The sequence below is a fragment of the Puma concolor genome, chromosome F2, assembly GCF_028749965.1.
Source record: "Puma concolor isolate L17-30 chromosome F2, mPumCon1.1.hap2, whole genome shotgun sequence".
Lineage (NCBI taxonomy): Eukaryota > Metazoa > Chordata > Mammalia > Carnivora > Felidae > Puma > Puma concolor.
In genome coordinates this window covers 216720-231369 of record NC_141684.1, presented here as the reverse complement: position 1 = coordinate 231369, position 14650 = coordinate 216720, and the positions used below count along the sequence as shown (strand labels likewise).

General features: G+C 48.7%; 1 protein-coding gene across 3 annotated transcripts in view; it reads right to left on the bottom strand.

The window, feature by feature from the left end:
• ARHGAP39 (Rho GTPase activating protein 39) overlaps window positions 1-10601 on the bottom strand; it is a 111444-nt gene extending 100843 nt beyond the window's left edge. For all 3 annotated transcript variants that reach the window (XM_086695813.1, XM_086695814.1, XM_086695815.1), the window contains exon 1: window positions 10400-10601. The gene's annotated coding sequence lies outside the window, so the exon portion shown is untranslated. The remainder of the gene's footprint in view (window positions 1-10399) is intronic.
• Window positions 10602-14650: the final 4049 nt, after the last annotated feature.

The window sequence follows — 14650 nt, the reverse complement described above, 5'->3', positions numbered from 1 at the left end:
AAATCAAAACCATAATGAGATAGTACTTCACACCCATTAGGACAGCTATAATGAAAAAGACACACAGTCACAAGTGTTGGAGAACATGTGAAAAAAATGGAACCTTTATACACTGGTGGCAAGAATGTAAACTGATGCATCCACTTGGGCATTTCCTCAAACAGCCCTTTAGCTACTATAAGATGTAGCAATTCTAGTCCTAGGCAAATACCGAAAAGAAATGAAAACATATGTCCAAACACTGGTTCTGGAACATGCACATTTATTCACAAATGTATACAAACAGCAGCATTAGTCACAATAGCCAAAAAGTGAAAACAACTCAAATGTCCATAACAGATAGATGGGAAAACAAAATGTGGGGACACATGGGTGGCTCAGTCTGTTAAGCACCTGACTCTTGGTTTCAGCTCAGGTCATGATCTCATGTTTGGGTTCATAAGCCAGAGCCCCAGGTCAGGCTGACAGTGTGGAGCCTGGTTGGGATTCTCTCTCTCTCTCTCTCTCTCTCTCTCTCTCTCTCTGTCCCTCCCGAGCAAGCACACACGTGCGTTCTCTCTCTCTCAAAATAAATAAATGATCGAACATTTTTTTTTTAATTTTTTTTCAACGTTTATTTATTTTGGGGACAGAGAGAGACAGAGCATGAACGGGGGAGGGGCAGAGAGAGAGGGAGACACAGAATCGGAAACAGGCTCCAGGCTCTGAGCCATCAGCCCAGAGCCTGACGTGGGGCTCGAACTCACAGACCGCGAGATCGTGACCTGGCTGAAGTAGGACGCTTAACCGACTGCGCCACCCAGGCGCCCCGATCGAACATTTTTTTTAAAAAGATAGAAAAACAAAATGTGGCACTCAGACAACGGAATATTATTCAGCCATAAAAAGGAATGCAACTCTGATGTGTGCTACAAGACACTGAGAAGCAGGACAGCAGCATCTAAGACCAGTGGCCACACTCCCTCCCGTCACCCTCCACATGTAACCCATCAAACCCCACCAATGGGACACCTCTGCCCACCTCTTAGCCTCTATCCCAAGTTCACTCACGTGAACCTATTTCCGTACTTTCATCTTAATTCATTCTGATAGGACAGCCAGGGTGATGCTTCAAAAAGATCAGCTGTTCAGGTCAGCCTTTTGGCAGCTCCTGTAGTTGGTACGATCTGGTTGGCTGCCTGCCTTGCCCCATCTCTTCCCCTGCTCCAGGCTCCCAGTCCACAGGGCCCTGCTGCCCCAGGGGTGCCACGTGGCTGATTCTCCTCCCCACTCTCCATCCATACTGTGGCCTCAGACTCGATCTCATACCCAGAGGCGTTTTCCCTGACCCATCATCTGAAAAGGGTGCCCTAGATTTGCTCTCACAGTCTCACCCCCATCTTTCAGGGCAGGGCACCACAATCGGGCAAGTGCATGTCTGTTCCCTGCACTGGCCTCTGAGCTCCAAGAGGCAGGGGCCTCACCCCTGCATTGCCAGCAACCAGCAGCACTGCCTGACACTCAGTGGATGAAGAGAAAGGAACGACCACCCGCCTCCAACGCCAACAGTGCTGCCGGTGGTGCTCCCTCCTCCCACACAGGGACCCTGACCAGGACAGGCTTCATGCTCGGGAGGAAGCACAGAGCTTTACGAAGCCCTGGGGCAGCCAAGCTTCTCCAAATGCCCATCAGGGTCCTCCATGTCCTGAGTAAATGCCAACTCCAGTTTGTAAATTCCTAACGCTGGCATTCTTTAGGCACTACATGGGTGACATGAAATGAGGCCTCCATAAGGGCCACCACACAGGCTCAGAGGGGCACTGATGAAGCCCCTGCCCCACAGCATTCCGCACACAGCTGTGCACTGTCACCAACAGGCATGTAGTCCCACCCTCACAAGTGATTTTATCATGTAAAATACATTACAGTGGATCAAGGCAGATAATACCTTTATGTAAGTTCTGATGTCTTCTGGAAAGGAAGTGAATGGCTATAGCTAGGGCTAAAAAAGATTCTTGCAACACTCCTCACTGAACTTAATTGCATTCTGACTACAGCAGGCGGGTCTAGATGAGGGGGCTGCCCCTCCAGGAGGCACCCTCCAAGCTCTCAGCTTTGCAAACATGCCCCCAATTGCTGACCTCCTGCCCTGCCCACCCTGCCTTGGCCACAGAGTGCTACTAGAAGCTTTCTACACACCTGCTGTTTCCTGCCTTGTGCTGCCCTTTCCACCAGGGGCACTGTTCCTGTGCCTGGCTAACACCCTTGAAGACTCAGTCACAGATACCCCTCCTTTTTAGATGAGATACCCTTTCCTCCAAAAAGCCTACCTAAACTTTGTTCATTCTAGGGTAGGCTAACAGCCACCACAGGGCTCTTCCCAAGATCCCATAGATGCGTCTACCACTGCTGTCCACATGAGGGTATCACAATCCACTCCCGTGTGTCCCCCACCAGGGGTCTGGTCTATCTCCATCTCAGGTCACCTGACTGACAAGTGGCTGGCACATAGCAGGTGACAGGAGAGATCAGGAGCAGGATAAACATGGGTGGGCCTGGAAGACAGAGAAGCAGACATCAAGTCTTAACAAACCAATGGAGAAGGGCTCTACCCCTGAGCAATGCCCATCCTGGGCCCCAGTGGCCACAGGCAGGAAGGCCGATGCTATTCCTAGACAGCCACCTGTGGTCTCCACACATCCCTACAATGAAGGTCTCTGGGCTGGGACCCACAGTGTTATTCTCTCCCAGCTTTTGGGAACAGAGGCTGCTTCTGGGACTTCCCAGAGTTGGAAGAAATAGGAACCCTAATAGCACAGCTGAATTGTGAATACAGAATATAATGGCCAACACCACAAATAGAAAAACAATACAGTTCAGAAGCCGCTTCCCCTTTATTGGTAACATATGCAAAGCAATGCACAAGTAACGTGAGAACTGTGGACTGGGGAAACGTGGGCTGCAGGTGCTTCATCACAATGCCAACTGCTCTGAAGAACATACTGGCCATCACAAAAATCCCAAGGAATGGTTGAAGGGACTATAATAGGAAACCACCAGCAGTGTCTTAGGGACAATATTACTGTAAATCTCAACCCATGAAGGAAGTATCAGCCCCTCTGATTAGTGCTGGAGACTCTAGGGTCCCCAAGAAAAGCTCAAGAGAGATCCTCCTGCCCAGCCTCCTGACTGGAAGGAGGGGATCCAGTTTTGTCATCTGTAAAATGGGGGTAATGAAGGGGGCCTCAGTGGACTGCTATGAGGACTGAAGGAGTTGATACATACTGTACCACTGTAAGTATTACAACAGTCCCCCACATCCACGGGGATATGTTCCAGGCCCCCAGTGGATGCCTGAAACCCCAGGTAAAAACCAACTCTAAATATACAAAGTTTTGTCCTATACATACGTACCTATGATAAAGTTTAACTCATAAATGACACGAGATTAATAACCATAATAATAAACTACAATTATTAATAATACACTGTAATAAAAGTTATGTGAAAGAAAGACAAAGAGAGGAAGCAGGATGGACATAAGAGTACATTCAAAAAGGAAAATCAGCTTCAATTCCAGGAGCCCGATGAGGGCTTTCAGGTCTGAGCCCCAGCACCCTGGCTGGGGTGGCTGGTTTACACTGCAGCCAAAAACACTTGGGCTTTTGCTCGTCTTCAACCAGTGTTCACGAGGACAGAAGAGGGGCTCTGCTGACTCATCAGCCTCTTGGTGTTAAAATTAAGGTTTTAAATCCTTACATGCCTATAACACTCGGTATTTTACAGGATCCTCTAGGACTCAGTCATGCTTCAGCCTTACAACACCCCTGAAAAATAAACAAGATAGATACAATCTGAGCCACAACCAAAAGCGGAGGCGCAGATGTTAAGCAATTTATCTGTGACCAGCAATTTATCTGTGACTGCACTGGTCAGGGATTGAGTCAAAGCTTAACTCAAGTGGGACCAGTGCTGCATCCGGTACACCGGCAGCTCTGAAGATCAGGGATTTACTGCCTCACTTTCCATGCTGCCCCCTGGACTTCTCCCCACCACCCCAGGACTGCGTCAATACCAAGACTCCCTGTGGGCTCTCACCTTGGAATGCTCCCTCCTGAAAAATCCTAGTCACTCTTGTTTTTAATAGCTTTATTGAGATAAAATTCACATAGCATACAATTCACCCATTTTGGGGCGCCTGGGTGGCTCAGTCGGTTGAGCGTCTGACTTTGGCTCATGATCTCATGGTTCGTGAGTTCAAGCCCCGTATCAGGCTCTGTGCTGACAGTGGGGAGCCTGCTTGGGATCCTGTCTCCCTCTCTCTCGGTCCCTCTCCTGCTGGCACACGCGCTCCCTCTCTCTCTCTCTCTCAAAAATAAAAAACATTGAAAATTTAAAGTGTACACTATACTGATACCAGTATATTCAGATCCGTACAGTCTTCACCACGATCACAGGATGTTTTCATTACCTCCCAAATAATCCCATGACTCTTAGCTGTAATCCCCCAGACTCTAGCAACCACTAATCCACTTTCTATGGATTTGCCTATTCTGGACGTTTCATGCAAATGAAATCATATCATATGCGGACTTACATGTCTGGCTTATTTCACTTAGCACAATGTTTCAAGATCTACCCACATTATAGTATGAATCAGTACTTCACGTGTATTTATTGCCAAATAATATTCCACTGCACAGACAAACCACATCTTGTTTATCCATTCATGTGTTGATGAACATTTGGGTTGTTTCCACTTTTTGGTTATTACGAAAATGCTGCTGTGAATATGTGTGTACAAGTGTTTGTGTGGGAGTGTTCTAGTCACTCTTACCCATGAGAACACATGAAAAGTAAGCCAACTTCCAATTGAGAACCCCATTTAACCTGACAATACTGTATTATTTGAGATGTAGACAACTGGGAGAAATAAATGACCAAAGGAATTGGACAGTTAAATAAAGAAACAAGAGCAAAACTCAATCTAGTGGAATAAACATGATTAAAGAAAGAAGTGCTATTTCTAGGGATGGGTCCTACAGGCATATTCCCACATCACCAAACGCTGTGCCTTCAAAGTTACTTGTAACTGCACAAAGTATGATATTCAGCAGTAGGGGCTGCTTAGATAAATCACACCACCTCCATGGAGCCAAACACGACACAGCCATGAGAAAGAATGAACTGGGAAATGCACTGATACAGGATGACCTCCCAAACATATTTAGTTTAAAAAGGCAAGGTTCAGAAACTTTTTGAAAACGGTAGGAAAAAGAAAATAAGTGTATATATTTGCTTTTATAGTTACAAAGTACCTCTCAAATGAGATACAGTGGGTGCCTCCAGGGGACCACAGGCTCCTGGGGGTAGAAACAGGACAGACACAACACTGTGCCCAATCATGAATGTGAATAAATTATCTATTCCAAACAAGATTTTTTTTCCTTAGGAAGCAAAAATAAAGACAATCTACGAGAATAAAAAAATTATACTTGCAATCCCTATCAAACAATAACACCAGCATTCTTCACAGAGCTAGAACAAACAATCCTAAGATTTGTATGGCACCAGAAAAGACCCCAAATAGCCAAAGCAATCTTCAAAAAGAAAACCAAAGCAGGAGGCATCACAATTCCGGACTTCAGCTGTATTACAAAGCTGTAATTATCAAGGCAGTGTTGTACCAGCACAAAAACAGACACTCAGATCAATGGAACAGAATAGAAAACCCAGAAATGGACCCACAAACGTACGGCCAACTAATCTTTGACAAAGCAGGAAAGAATATCCAATGGAATAAAGACAGTCTCTTCGGCAAGTGGTGCTGGGAAAACTGGGCAGCAACATGCAGAAGAATGAACCTGGACCACTTTCTTACACCAGACACAAAAATAAACTCAAAATGGATGAAAGGCCTAAATGTAAGACAGGAAGCTGTCAAAATCCTAGAGGAGAAAGCAGGCAAAAACCTCTTTGACCTTGGCCGCAGTAACTTCTTACTCAACACGTCTCTGGAGGCAAGGGAAACCAAAGCAAAAATGAACTATTGGGACCTCATCAAAATAAAAACCTTCTGCAGAGCAAAGGAAACAATCAGCAAAACTAAAAGGTAACCAACGGAATGGGAGAAGATATTTGCAAATGACATATTAGATAAATGGTTAGTATCCAAAATTTATAAAGAACTTACCGAACTCAACACCCAAAAAAACCAAATAATCCAGTGAAGAAATGGGCAAAAGACATGAATAGACACTTCTCCAAGGAAGACATCCAGATGGCCAACCGACACATGAAAGAATGCTCAACATCACTCATCATCAGGGAAATACAAATCAAAACCACAATGAGATACCACCTCATACCTGTCAGAATGGCTAACATTAATAACTCAGGCAACAACAGATGTTGTCGAGGATGCGGAGAAAGAGTGTCTCTTTTGCACTGCTGGTGGGAATGCAAGCTGGTGCAGCCACTCTGGAAAACAGTACGGGGGTTCCTCAAAAAACTAAAAATAGAACTACCCCACGACCCAGCAATTGCACTACTAGGCATTTATCCAAGGGATACAGGTGTGCTGTTTCGAAGGGACACATGCACCCCCATGTTTGTAGCAGCACTATCAACAATAGCCAAAGTATGGAAAGAACCCAAATGTCCATTGATGGATGAATGGATAAAGAAGATGTGGTTTATATATGCAATGGAGTATTAATCGGCAATCAAAAAGAATGAAATCTTGCCATTGGCAACTACGTGGATGGAACGGGAGGGTATCATGCTAAGCGAAATTAGTCAGAGAAAGACAAATATCATATGACTTCGCTCATATGAGGACTTTAAGATACAAAACAGAGGAACATAAGGGAAGGGAAGCAAAAATAATATAAAAACAGGGAGGGGGACAAAACATAAGAGACTCTTAAATATGGAGAACAGAGGGTTACTGGAGGGATTGTGGGAGGGGGGATGGGCTAAATGGGGGAGGGGCATTAAGGAATCTACTCCTGAAATCATTGTTGCACTATATGCTAACTAACTTGGATGTAAATTAAAAATTAAATTAAAAAAATTATACTTAAGAAAGCAAGCTAGTTGTAAGCAGCCAATGTGGAGGAAACGAATAAAGGGCCAGTCCTCTGCAGGGTGAATCCTGCCCAAACCCACCATCTTTACTGATGTCAATGCACTAAGAAAATGTTGCAAGGAGACACTGAGAGCACAAACATCTCTTGCCCTCAAAGACCTCCCAGTGCAGAGGGGAGACAACTCTCATCTGTGCAGTGACCAAAGAAAGGCATAGCTAAGAGCACCATGGGATACAGAAGGAGAACTTGATGTGCTAAGTAAGGGAGGGATCAAGACAGGCTCCTGCTGGGACAAGCCCCACTGAGGGTCAAAGGAGATGAAGGGGTCACTCAAGCTTTGCCTGTTTTCAGGGATGGAGGGAACGTGGAGTAGGGCTCGGCCTTGTAGCACTGGCTGGTGTCACTGGAGAGCAGAGTGCGAGTCAGGGCACACAGGAAAGAGCAGTGTAAGAGGCACGGGAAGCCAGGGAGGAGCACAGCCTGGCATCCTGCCCGGGGGGGGCTGCCGGGTACATCGCAGGGTGCCCTAGCAGCAGTGCTGGCCTCCACACATTCAGTGCCAGGAGCGCCCGCCCCCAAGCTGGGACACTGAAAAACTTCTACAGACAAATCACCGCTGGGTGAGAACCAATGCTCTGAACACATCACCTGAGCCAGAGGAAAGGGGGCCGACCCAGAAGGGGCAGCCATACTGCGAAAGCGCACAGGCCCTGGAGGATCAGTCTGAGGAAGGATAAATTTGGTAACTACTTGGCGGGTACAATGAGTAGAACCCGCAGCAAGATGTTGTGGTTAGGGGAAGACCTAGGAACACCAGACTGTTCCAGGTAGAAACCAGCCAGATGACGGTCGCAAAGCACCAAAGGGCTGAGGCCAACGGTGAAGAAGGATGCAGGGTCTGAGAAGCCTAAAGGGCTTCTGCATCCGGAGGCTGGCAGCCAAGTCTGAGGCTGAGGGGATTAGTCTGGCTGGCACCATCACCCTGGTGAGACCACCCAGAGTACAAAGCAGACCCTCTATTTCCTTGGGGCGGGGGGGGGGGGGGGGAAGAGTCCACCCCAGCACACGTGCAGGAGGAAAGGCTAGGTAGGATAGGCATTTTTATCTCTATCTCAGAGATACTAAACTTTGCTCACATAAGCTATTGCGTCACCATTTGTTCTGAACGTTAAACATTCTCACCCTTAAACCCCACAAATGTCCAAAGACTCTACTTAAAGTAGAAGGATCCCCCCCCCCAGTCTTAGTGTCACAGATTTAAAGGAAATGAGATGCAGTTATCTACGGTAAATCTAAGAATCTAAGATACTCTCCCTAGATCTGAGAAAGAGAATCATTTCCTTGGGAAATGAGGAATTTTCCTGCTTTGCTCTGAAGCACGTTAAATCACTTCTTCCAACAGCTTAGCAAGACAGAATGTTACAGAACTGGTAATTCCAAGTTTTTATTCTGTGGCTTGTGTCCTGTCATTTAAGTGTGTTAATAAATTATCTTTCCTATTACAAGGATAACACTGTTCAGTGAAGTGTGACAATTGCTTCAGTGGTTTAACTCAGAGAATTAAATCTCACTTCTGTCTACAAGAACCCCACCTGCCCCCAAGGACAATAAATAACTACCACAGGACTGAGTGGCTTGTTAGCAGCTTTCTTCTTCTCAAAACATTTTCATAACGTATACATTATAAATACATAATAATTGATATATATTTTATTTATACAGAATAATGTATCGAAGTTCCTGAGATTTGTTGTTTACCTTTATAAAGACTATGACCCCAGCTAGCTTGTGTAGGAAAAGAGAGTCAAAGACTTCAAGTCAGTGTAAAACCAAGGCGGTGCCAGGAGTACACAACTGAAGAGCCGGCAGCCAAGCAACCAGGCCCTGGAAACCAGATCTCGGCAGTGACAGCTCCTAACTCTGCCCAACACATACAATGTACGGGGCACAACGTGTTTGTGTCTCCATTCACTGAGTCCTCGCGACCAACCCTAGGGAGCCAGTATTACTGGTGTTCCCATTTTACAGATGAGAAAGCAAAGGCACAGAGTACAAAGCCAGTAAACAGAAGAGTCAGGACTCAAAGGCAGGCAGTCTGGCTCCAGAACCCGCCCTCTTCTCCACTCTTGGCAAGACAGCTGACTAGACAAAGTGCAGGCCGAGAGATCCACTGGCCTCTGTTCACTCACTGAGCAAGCGTGTGAGGGTCATCAAGTCTGCGCCCAGGACGCTTTATGCAGAGTCTCCTTGTTTTACAGTCACACCTCCTATCGAATCTCCTTCCCCTCCCCCAGCGAGAAGAAACACACCTAGCTCATTGTGAAAGGGGAGCCGCTGCCCGGGAACCACCTGCTGTTTACAGAGGCACCCTGGACCCACAGGCTCTAATTCCTCTCACTGGCTACGAAGACAAATCTCCTATTGTCTGCACCATGGGAGGAACACGAAGCCTCGCAACTGTAGGTTTCTGCAGAGGTCACTGGAGGTTTGGTTAAACCCTACGACACCGAACGGAGGGCGGGCGGCGGGGGGGACGAGGGGGGGGGGTGCGCTGCATTTTTGCTGTTGAAGGTTGCGCAGCGCCCACAGCAGCTGCTGGTGGGAGCAGCATGTAACACACCCACAGCTGCCGCGGCCTCGCAGCCGGCCGCACATTTTAAAATAAAAGACGTCCTGACCCCCAGCCTGCCTCACTCGTAGCCCTCGACACGGAACACGCGGCCTCCACCCACACCACTCCCGCAACCAGGAAGCAACCGAGAGAATTCCAGCTCCAGGAGGGCTGCGCCCCGGGGCGCCCCAGCCTGCCGCGCTGCAGAGGCCAGGTCTGCGAAGCCCTGCGGACACGGCCGGCACCCAGAGACGCGCGACACGACTCCCCGCGCCGGGACAAAGCCCCCACCCCGCACCCCGCCCCGACTGAGCCCCGCAAACCACGCCGACGCCCCACACTCGGGCCCGCCCTCAGGCCGGGCACACTCACACCCACACTCACCCACGGCCGAGGCCACTCACGCTCACCGTCAGTGGGCCACACTCACGGTCACCCGCGGGCCGGGCACACTCGCACTCACGCCCACCACGGGCCGGGCACATTCACACCCACCTCACACACCCTGCCCCCCGCGCGGCCTCGACCCCCAGCGCCCCGCGCCCCCGCCCAACCCGGCCCGGCACACCCACGCTCCCTCCCCTCCCCGCCCCGGCTGCAGCCCCGTCCGCCCTTTCGGAGGCCGCGGGCCCGGACCTCGGCGAGGCCGGGCGGGGGCCGCAGCGCCGGCCCCTCCGCCATCTTCCTGGCCCGCGCCGCCCACCGCCCGCGCTCTCACCCGCCGGCTGCTCGCGGGCCGCGCCGCCACAGCCCTTCATCCCGGCCTGAGCGCCGCACCCGAGCTCTCCGCGGCTCTCCCGCCGCAGCCGCCACCGCAGGAGCAGGAGCAGCGGCAGGAGCAGCCTGCTCGGTCCGCGTCCTGCGCCGCCGCCGCAGCTGCCGAAGCCGCCGCTGCCGCCGCCGAAGCCGCCGCCGCCGGCCCAGTGCGCCGCAGCCGCGCGTCCTCCCGTCACCAGCGCAACCCCCCGCCTCCGGCCCCGCCCCCGCGCCTCCCCGCTCCCGCCGCCAGGGGGCGTCTCCGCGAGCCCGGTGCGCGTGCGCCGGCGTGCGGCCCGCAGGGAGCCAGAATCCGGCCCGAGGGCGCGCGCGGCCTGCCGGGAGGCGGGAGTGCGGTCGAGCCGGCTCCGCCCACGAGGCGAGCGGGCAGGTGAGCCCCGCGGAACCAGCGGCCCCCTGCTCGGGAGACGCCGCAGCCCTCCTGGCAGTCCCACGGCCCGCACCCTGGCCGACCTTTCCAGTGTGATCGCTCCGGAGACTCTCCATGTCCCTTTGGTGGGTGCAGTTGACGCTTCAGACGTCTCGCTGTGGAGTTGGTGTCATTTTACCTCCGGAAACCATATCGGACCCCCTGAATCTCAGATTTCCCTTTTCCTGGATTCTGGAAAGTTATCAGCCTTTGTCTCTTTAAAATATTGGTTCTCCTCCATTCTCGTAATCTCTCATAATTTGTTAGCTAAGTCGGACGATCTGTATCCTCCGTGTCTGTATTGTTTTCTATCATTTTGCTCTGTCATTCCTAACTCTTGGTAATTGCTCAGTTTCATCTTTACTAGTGCTCTCTTCAGCATTCTCTAATGTCTCTAGCTAGCATCAAGCTTTTAAAAATCGTTAAAAATCGTTATTACCCATATCCATTTCTAAAAGTTGCATTTGACTTCTATTTCTAAGCTAAACGGCCAGAAACTCTCTCACAACGAACTACAGAAGCCCACACCACTCGGTCCCTGGCCACACCCTGCATCCCACCATCGGAGAAACCGCAAAGGGCCGGAAGCTCGATTTAAAAAAATCCTCAACTGAGTTCCATTTCCCGTGCCGCAGCTCACTCCTGCTGCGCTCCACTGCTGCCATGTCTCCTCGGGAGCTCTCTGATCGGGAGTGTGGCACCACTCGTGCACCTCCCTTTTGGGCCATCCTCACACTTCATACCCAAACGCGTGGACAGGTGGTCTCTGCTATTTTGTCTGGAGCTCCGTCTCCATTGTAGGCACCTGAGAAAACCCACCCTGGATGAACCCAACCATTCTCCATCATGACCACTGGAGGAACATCACACACCCAGGCGAGGTGGTTTCACTTTAAACTTAAAATGAGTACTTCACACTCACCTGCAATCTTGTGATGTTCTCAGGTAGCACAAGTCCCTCACTCTCCAAGTGACCACCAGAATTTCTCAGGCCTCTCTAGTTGAACCTCCCAAATGAGACCAAAACTCTTCTTATCACCAAACCCAAAGGGCCACCCATATCCATCCTCTGCCCTTCACCTTCCTTCCTGAAAATGTGCAAGCATTATTTCCCTGCTCCTACCTAAGGCAGTCCCTCCCCTGGAGAACTGGAACCTGCTCCCTCTTAAATTTTCAAAGATTGTGCGTAGCTGTCTCCTCTCCTAATCGTCTGTTTGCCTTTCTCTATTTAATTATTTCCATGAGCATACAAATACACTCTGATATTTTTCATTACAAATAGACCAAAAAAAAGGGGGGGGTGCTCCTTTAACTTCATATCCTCCTCCCAGGTCTATGCCGCCCCTCAGCCTCCCTGGTGGCTGTGCTGCTCAAAAGGCTGCCTGCAACTCTTACCTCTTTCTCCTCTCATCCTCCAATTCCACGGAACACATCCCTATTTAGGTCACTTGTTGCTGACTCCAGTGTACTTTTTTCTGTTGTCATCTGGTAATCCTATCAGGAACATCCCACATGTTGAGTCTGAGTTCCTTTTGTTGACGGGAGCACTGGATGTACAAGTTCAGGGCTCCAATGACTTCGTGTGTCATATGCATGTAACACCGCAGGATGTCAGTTGGTTTTTTTTTTAATGTTTATATTTGAGACAGAGCATGAATGGAGTTGGGTCAGAGAGAGGGGGAGACACAGAATCTGAAGCAGGCTCCAGGCTCCGAGCTGTCAGTACAGAGCCAGATGCGGGGCTCGAACTCATGGATCATGAGATCATGACCTGAGCCGAAGTCCGAAGCTCAACCAACTGAGCCACGCAGGCGCCCCACACAGGATGTCAGTATTTTGGCTAAGGACAGCAGGTAAGACATGTCCACGTATTCTAGAAAGATGCAAACACCTATATTCAGGGCTTCTAGCATGCTGCCAATGACTGCTCCATAATTCTTTGCCCTTCACCATTCCAGGTACATGTAAACTAGGAAGTGAGAGGGTGAATGAAGGTTTCCTTGGAAAAAGATGTAGACCTACTAGTGTGTCTCCATTCTCCTTTCCCACCTCCTGCCAAACAGAGGTGAAAGTGTTTATATAATGGAAAAAAATAAATATGGGAAAATATATATTGGAGAAATGATCCAAAATAAAACCCAGGTGGAAATTTAATATCACTGAAACAGTGAAATAATTGAAGTGAGAAACATTGCCAAGGTAAAAAGGAAATTACATTCTGTTAAGAGAGTACAAATAATTAACAATATTGGTAACTTTCAAAATAAAACTGCCAGTTATTTTGCCAGCAAAAATGGGCTTATTCGGTACTAGCAGAGAATTGCAATTCAGGACAAACAAGCTAACGCAAAACTGTAGGCAAGTCTTCAGAGCAAAGGAGAGCAAAAGTCTTTTATAGAGGAAAGTGAGTATCTACCTGCAAGTGAGTTCGGTACACGAAAGTTGTATTGGGCTGCAAGGGGTGGTGAGCTCCCTCTGCTGGCCTCCCAGCTCCGTCTTAAACGAAGTTTATTTTATTCAGTTTCACAATATATACAGTTGGTCCCTAAACAACATAGCTCTGAACTGTGTGGATCCACTTATATGTGGATTTTCTTCAATAAATATATTAGAAAATGTTTTGGAGATTTGTGATAATTTAGAAAAACTTGCAGTGGCCCTCGGATGGCTTGGTTAAGTGTCCGACTTCAGTTCAGGTCATGAGCTCACGGTTTGTGGGCTTCCTCCCCTCTCCCCTCCCCCATGTGGGCTCTGTGCTGACAGCTCAGAGCCTGGTGCCTGCTTCAGATTCTGTGTCTCCCTCTCTCTCTGCCTCTCCCCCGCTTGCACTCTCTCTCTCTCTCTCTCTCAAAAATAAATAAACATTAAAAAATAATAATACAAATTTTAAAAACTTGCAAACTTCATAGCCTAGAAATATGAAAAAATAATTTTAAGGTTAGGTGTGTCAGGAATGTATAAAATATGCAGATACGAGTGTACTGAATCATCTACTACTGTCAAATATACACGAGATTATAAAAAGTTAAAATTTATCAAAACTTATGCACACAAATACTCACAGACCACGTATAGCGCCACTCGTAGTCAGGAGAAATATAAGCAATCTAAAGATGCAGTATTAAATCATAACTGCATAAAATTAGCTGCAGTCTTTTTCAAAAGAAAGCTACAGGGTCTCCTGTGTGGCACAGTTGGTTAAGTGTCCGACTCTTGATCTCGGTCAGGTCATGATCTCCCAGGTTCGTGAGTTCGGGCTCTGCACTGATGGTGTGGAGCCTGCCTGGAATCCTGTCTCTCCTTCTCTCTGCCCGTCCCCCTCTTGTGCACTCGCGTTATCTCTCTCTCTCTCAAAATAAATTAATTAATTTAAAAAAATTTTTTTTAATGTTTATTTTTGACCGAGAGAGAGAGACAGAGCATGAGCGGGAGAGGGGCAGAGAGAGAGGGAGACACAGAATCCGAAGCAGGCTGCAGGTTCTGAGCTGTCAGCACAGAGCCCGACGCGGGGCTCGAACTCACAGACCGTGAGATCATGACCTGAGCTGAAGTTGGACGCTCAACCGACTGAGCCACCCAGGCACCCCTAAATTAATTAACTTAAAAAAAAAAGCTACAGACCCAAAATGACATCACATAGACCAAGTCACCAAACCAGGGCTTAATACCTAACCTAATTGTTTTTTCGCCCCGCCCCGCCCCAGAAATGTAGTCTTAGAAATTTTCTGGTCAGCACCAGGAAGGTAATCTGACACATGGGCCTCTCCATCTCCCAAAGGAAGA